At 37.6% G+C, this 7,500-nt stretch overlaps 1 protein-coding gene across 2 annotated transcripts in view; it reads right to left on the bottom strand.

Moving 5' to 3' along the window:
• LOC144955994 (uncharacterized) overlaps positions 1–7,500 on the bottom strand; it is a 37,787-nt gene that overhangs the window by 3,381 nt on the left and 26,906 nt on the right. The gene's annotated exons all lie outside the window — the stretch shown is intronic.

The following is a 7,500-nucleotide window of genomic DNA, read 5'->3' as shown; positions in this document are numbered from 1 at the left end:
TCCGGATTTATAAGCTTAGGAGGCAAGATGGCCCATGGTTAGCGCGTTGTACTCTGCACTCAGAGGTTCTTTGTTCGATTCCGACCGAAGCCAATTTGTACTTTCTAGAGCAAGAAAAATTACTCCAATCACTCACTCCATTCAGGTGTAAAAGGGTACCTGTCAAGCTGGGATAGTAATCTGCGATAGACTAGCGTCCTGTTCAAAGGTTTTCAAACAAATACGTTAATTGTCCGCTTCACGCTATTGAAACCGGGATAACTCCTGTACCATTGGCTACAAGGCTCTAAAGGAGTTAATTTGTCTTACAATGAGTCCAAGTGGCTCAGAAGGACTTACTTAAAAATATTTTCATTGAAAATTCCCGAAATAAATAACGATAAAGATAATTGATCCCACAAGGTACCGAATAGATGTGCGACCGGTTTTAGACACGTTACTGCTGTGTCACAAAGTGTGACACTTCTTAAATTATATTTATAAACATACGTTTTTAAATTGCCGAAAATGTTTATGTTGCTATGCCTTCTGTACGTGGTTTCATCACATAGAATTATTTCTTGAATTGTTCTTGCTTTTTTATATTCAGAATTGAAATAAATAAATAAATCATACTGTGAAATTGAATGTAAGCTTCAGTTTAATATACGAAAACAGATAAAATGGACGTTTCGGGTTTCCCCTTCATCAACAACACATGATGAATTAAAAACTACAGGCGAATGAGATAATATGGTAGTGGCGTTGTTAAGATGCATAAACAAAAACATTGATGGGCAGGAAAGTGTATGCTATTTTGTGAGGAAGCGCGAATTAAAACAGAGCAATAGAAATTTATATAAGGTGCGTACTTAATTATGTTAAAAGAGGGGAGGCGGGTAGGAACTGTGTAATGCAGTATAGAAGACAGTGAACTAAAATTAAGTGTGGACTATTGTTGGAAAATAAATACAATGGAATTGGAAATAAATACAAATTGTAAGGGATGTAGGTATCAATATATTAGTGGCATTAGCAGCAGCAGAAGCAACAGTAGAAATAGTAGTAGTAGTAGTAGTAGTAAGTAGTAGTAGTAGTGGTAGTAGCAGTAGTAGTAGTAGTTAGTAGTAGTAGTAGTAGTATAGTAGTAGTCAGTAGTAGTAGGGATGCAGAAAATAAAGACAGGCATTTCAATTTGACACGGCGCCGCCAAGTCTGGGACTTTTTTGTCCTAGTGCGGAAGTCTGCTATATTTTTATACTATCACAAACGATATGAACACGGGGCTGGGACAGTCCTGTCCCGTTGATTTTGTAGCATTTCACAACGGCTTGGGACACAACGGGACTGTTTTGTCCCGTCCCAATAGGTGCGGAAGATTCCTCTAAATTCTATATGTTACAGATTTGGGACAGGACTGTCCCAGGACAGTCCTGTCCTAGTGCGGAAGAGGGTTGAAATGTTACAAAATCAACGGGACAGGACTGTCCCAGTCCCGTGTTCATATCGTTTGTGATAGTAGAAAAATATAGCAGACTTCCGCACTAGGACAAAAAAGTCCCAGACTTGGCGGCACCGTGTCAAAATTGAAATGCCTGTCTTTATTTTCTGCATCCCTACTACTACTACTACTACTACTACTACTACTACTACTACTACTACTACATACTACTACTACTACTACTACTATTTCTACTGTTGCTTCTGCTGCTGCTAATGCCACTAATATATTAATACCTACATCCCTTACATTTTGTATTTATTTTCCAAAAATAGTCCACACTTTATTTTAGTTCACTGTCTTCTATACTGCATTACACAGTTCCTTCCCGCCTCCCCTCTTTTAACATAATTAAAGTACGCACCTTATATAAATTTCTATCGCTCTGTTTTAATTCGCGCTTCCTCACAAAGTAGCATACAATTTCCTGCCCAACAATGTTTTTGTTTATGCATCTTAACAACGCCACTACCACATTATCTCATTCGTCTGTAGTTTTTAATTCATCATGTGTTGTTGATGAAGGGGAAACCCGAAACGTCCATTTTATCTGTTTTCGTATATTAAACTGAAGCTTACATTCAATTTCACAGTTATGATTTATTTATTTATTTCAATTCTGAATATAAAAAAGCAAGAACAATTCAAAAAATAATTCTATGTGATGAAACCACGTACAGAAGGCATAGCAACATAAACATTTTCGGCAATTTAAAAACGTATGTTTATAAATATAATTTAAGAAGTGTCACACTTTGTGACACAGCAGTAACGTGTCTAAAACCGGTCGCACATCTATTCGGTACCTTGTGGGATCAATTATCTTTATCGTTATTTATTTCGGGAATTTTCAATGAAAATATTTTTAAGTAGGTCCTTCTGAGCCACTTGGACTCATTGTAAGACAAATTAACTCCTTTAGAGCCTTGTAGCCAATGGTGCAGGAGTTATTCCGGTTTCAATAGCGTAAGGGGACAATTAACGTATTTGTTTGAAAACCTTTGAACAGGACGCTAGTCTATCGCAGATTACTATCCCAGCTTGACAGGTACCCTTTTACACCTGAATGGAGTGAGTGATTGGAGTAAATTTTCTTGCTCTAGAAAGTACAAATTGGCTTCGGTCGGAATCGAACACTGAACCTCTGAGTCCAGAGTACAACGCGCTAACCATGGGCCATCTTGCCTCCTAAGCTTATAAATCCGGAACTTATCCATGTTGCTGTTGCGTTGAACAGACAGATAACAGTTAAAAATTTTTAAAAATAAAATTCCCTTTATTCATCCCATTGGGGAAATTTTTATCGAGGGTCTATTCCAAGGGAAGACTGGAATAACCCAGGCGTCAGCCGCAATGCAGCGCCGCAAATTGAGCTAGGGCGAGGTATAACCCAGGCGTTAGCCGCAGTGCAGCGACGCAAATAAAGCTAGGCGAGGTGACTTACTCAAGGCAACACAGCGCATCAGCGGGTGATCGAAATGATGCCTTTCGGGTACGAAGCAAAGACCGTACCACCGAGCCATGCTGACTTTCTATTATCTTCTTGAATGATGCTAGTCCGTCAAAGATTACTTTCATCAGCGAACTGGTACTCATTTGCACCTGGGTAAAATGGGGTGATTCCAAGAAAGTCATTTTAAGATAAGATCGGAGATCACCATAGAGTCTACGGAATTGACCCTTGAGCAATCTTTGGGTCTTTAAAGGATGCACCCAATATTGTTTTCTCTTTCAATTTGTCTTTTTTTCCACGTAGTAAAGAACAGAAATATGCAACCTCTATTTCATCCATTACTACTACTACTACTACTACTAGTAGTAGTAGTAGTAGTAGTAGTAGTAGTAGTAGTAGTAGTAGTAGTAGTAGTAGTAGTAGTTGTTGTTGTTGTTGTTGTAGTAGTAGAAGTAGTGGTAGAAGAGGTGGTAGTTGTAGTGGTGGTGGTAGTAGTAGTAGTAGTAGTAGTAGTAGTAGTAGTAGTAGTAGTAGTAGTATGTAGTAGTAGTAGTAGTAGTATAGTAGTAGTAGTAGTAGTAGTAGTAGTAGTAGTAGTAGTAGTAGTAGTAGTAGTAGTAGTAAGTATAGTAGTATAGTAGTGGTAGTGGTAGTGGTAGTAGTAGCAGCAGAATAATATTACTCTTCTATAAGAATATTTCATGATTATATAAATCTCATGTAAACAAATCCCATTGTACAGTGTAAAAAATCCTTATCGTCATGTCGTATCTTATGTTGATTCATAAAATGTGAATTATTAGAGTGGTACCAAGGACTTATTTTTTAAATCATTAATTTATAATCCAAACTATTAAATAACTTATCTATTAATTAGAAGATTTTACATTATTATTATTTTCACCATTTTAATTATCATTATTATTATTATTATTATTATTATTATTATTATTATTATTATTATTATTATTATTATTATTATTATTATTATTATTATTATTATTACTATCATTGTTTGCCTTGCTTTATTATTGATTTCATTTACTTGATTTGTTGATGAAAATATTATATTCTTGTATGAGTTATATTGACAATTGCCTACAAATAAACTTTTGAATCTTGTACAAAAAAAAAAATTAAAAAATAATGCATTCGCGCAGGTGTGTCCCGGGACAGTCCTGTCCTAGTGCGGAACCCCTTTTGAATAGATGTTTTCTCCAGTGGGACAGGACAAATTTGTCCCGGGACAGTTTTGTCCTAGTGCGGAAGGAGTCTAAGGGTTTTACGGCGTTAGCAACACATTGAGGTCATATCCGGGCCAGTAACGATACCCTTTTTGGCGTGTAATAATACATTGCACACGCAAGAGCGTGGCCGTTATAAGAAAGGAAAAAGGCAAATGATTACACTGACACAACTTGGCACAACAAAATTCAAACCTGGGACTTCGCCACAAAAATGCTCTAATGTTAATTTGAAAAACTAAAAAAAAAATTTATTTCATCACTTTCTATGTGTAGTAATGTAAACAAAATACATCAAAATTGATGATAAAGCTGTTTAAAAAATATCAAAAATAGTTTTTCGTACGTTCAAAAATCGCATGGACAAAAATAAAACTTTGTCCCATACTTTTTGGACACCTCAGAAAGCTGAGCTGTAACGTCATAAATGGCGATGTTATAATATTGTCCGTGTTTGTGGTTTAGTATTCATCATCTGTCCCAGAGAGTTGGTTCAAATGAATTTTTTACTTCTTTTTTTTCCGAATAACTGTGTATTTAAGTATTTTTCCATCTTACTTACTTACTTACTTACTTACTTACTTACTTACTTACTTACTTACTTACTTACTTATCCGAACCAGCGACCACCTGAGCTCTAGTCCTTCGGTCTTGTGCCATGGCGTTATATAAGTTGTATTTTTGTATCAAAAGTTACGAAATTAAACGACCTTTGGCTACAGCGTCAAATAGAAATGTTAAATAGATGATATGGAAGGAAGTCACACAAGCCTGGGACGTAAGCCGATAGGCGGCCTCTCTTCTTTCTTCTCTCCTCTCTCCGGCTTTAAAATAGAATGTGGAAGATTAACCCTGTAATTAACCCTTTGGAGGAGCATGGTGACCTTTATTAATTTTAAAATCACGTGGTTTTTGTTTTTTTTTTTACAATTTTGGCTAGAAAAATCTTTCTTCCAGTATTGAATACAACAAACAACAAATTGAGCTTTTATATAGCGCAATATCCATTAAACATGCTCAAAGCGCTTTACAAGTGATGCCTGACCAACAGCAACATTTAACATGAAGGGTGGGACATAACGCCTGTTAGGCGAAATTACATTTTTTTTCGGACAGAGACAACGCTGTTAACGGCCAGGTACTCATTTTACACCAGAGTACGGTGAGAGAATGTGAGTAAAGAGCCTTCTCCAAGGACTCAACTATGCGCCGAGCGCGAGGCTCGAACCCAGGACCTTCGGATCCGAAAGCGAGTGTCATACCACTAGACCACATAGCCGAACAGATAGATTTAAATGACCCTCGTCTTATCAAAGTCTCTCAATCCTGGGACGTGAAGGATGACGTCAATGAAGTCCCAGGTTTGAGTGTGGGTCTTTAATCTACAATATGAGAAGCATTTTAATTGATCCATAAATATTTGAAGGATGATTTTTCTAGCCAAAATATTTTTCTTATATATGACTGTTTACGTCAGTTGTTTGACATGGCCATGGGTGAATGTCAACAAGTACAACCTAAGCCATCGCTAACAGCCTGACACTGGAAGCTAAAAAGACTGGCATTTTGACGTCATTATTTGGTTTTTGCACCGTCTCGTGAGTTGTCGTTAGTAGAGCTCATGGAAACAAGTTATTTCATTGGTTGAACTATTGACTACACCTCACAATTTGTTTTCTTTTGTTGCAAAAGGCTGGCATTTTGACGTCATTTTTTGGCCAGTGTCAGCGTGGCCTTCGTAAAGTTATAGATAGAATGCGCTTGGCCAAGGAGTTCACAACATTGCCATCCGGAAGTATAACGGACCAACACACAAACTCTGTGTAACCATGAACTTTTATAGTCTGGTTAATACAGTTTAGTGAGAACAACTCACAAACGCGGATGGCAAAACAATAACAAAGGCCTGAGTGACGTCATCTGCATACTATCTATAGCCTGACACTGACCAAAAAATGACGTCAAAATGCCAGTCTTTTGCCACAAAAGAAAACAAATCTTGTATTGTATTCAAGAGTTCAACCAATGAAATAACTTGTTTCCATGAGCTGTACTAACGACAACTCACTAGGCGGTGCAAAAACCAAATGATGACGTCAAACCGCCAGTCCTTTTGGATTTCAGTGGCAGGCTATAACATAACAATGGCTACGACCTGACACTGAAACCCAAAAAGACTGGCATTTTGACGTCAATATGTCTTTATTTGCACCGCCTTGTAAGTTGTCGTTAGTGGTGCTCATGGAAACAAGTGGTCCCATTGGTTGAACTATTGAATACAACTCACGATTTGTTTTATTTTGTCAGGCATAGAAGACCTGGCAACAACGTTTTAATTGACCACAGAGGACGTACAGGACTACCTGCGCACAATCCAAATGAACGCTTCCATCTCAAAACATTTTCCATCCGGTAACGACCACAGACAAATGTGCATGACTTGTCCAATACATTAGGGAACACTCTCAACGCATAAAAATGCCATTCGCCACTATAGATAGTTCGAAGATGACGTCACTCAGGCCTTTGTTATTGTTTTTGCCATCCGCGTTTGTGAGTTGTTCTCACTAAACTGTATTAACCAGACTATAAAAGTTCATGGTTACACAGAGTTTGTGTGTTGGTCCGTTATACTTCCGGCGGATGGCAATGTTGTGAACTCCTTGGCCAAGCGCATTCTATCTATACAGATAATATTCGGTCACTCACTTCTATTGTGCTAATTTGCACACGTGCTGGAATTCGGTGTGCAAAATCCATCGAGTATTCTACTGTACTCTGGAAAAACCCATATTATTTTTTAATTTGGCCAGAAAACTCGTCCTTCAAATATCGATCGATTTAAACGACCTTAATCTTGGCAACAACAAAAACAAACAAAAAACAAACAAAAAACAAAAAAAACAAAAAAAAAAAAAATTCTCAAATCTGGGACTGTAAGGGAGCCTTCGCAAAGTCCTAGGTTTGAGAGAGTTTTGTTTTGCCAAGATGAGGGTCATTTAAATCGGATATTTGAAGGACGAGTTTACTGGCCGAATTTTAAAATATGGGTTTTTCCAGAGTACCGCAGTATTGTATCAGAGAGCAGACTCCCCCCCCCTCCCCCCAAATTAAAAGACCTATAGATAGCTCGAGGATGACGTCACTCAGGTCTTTGATAATGTTTTTTGCCATCCGCGTTTATGAGTAATGCTCATTGAACTGTATTAACCCGACTATAAACGTTCGTGGATACACACAGTTTTGTGTGTTGATCCGTTATACTTCCGGATGGCAATGTTATGAGCTTCTTAGCCAAGCGCATACTATCGATACTTATTTTC

Source organism: Berghia stephanieae, chromosome 10 (assembly GCF_034508935.2).
Source record: "Berghia stephanieae isolate SIO BIC M18660-M18661 chromosome 10, UCSD_Bste_1.3, whole genome shotgun sequence".
In the NCBI taxonomy this organism is placed as follows: domain Eukaryota; kingdom Metazoa; phylum Mollusca; class Gastropoda; order Nudibranchia; family Aeolidiidae; genus Berghia; species Berghia stephanieae.
The sequence above is the reverse complement of the archived record's forward strand: the minus strand, read 5'-3'. Positions and strand labels throughout refer to the sequence as shown.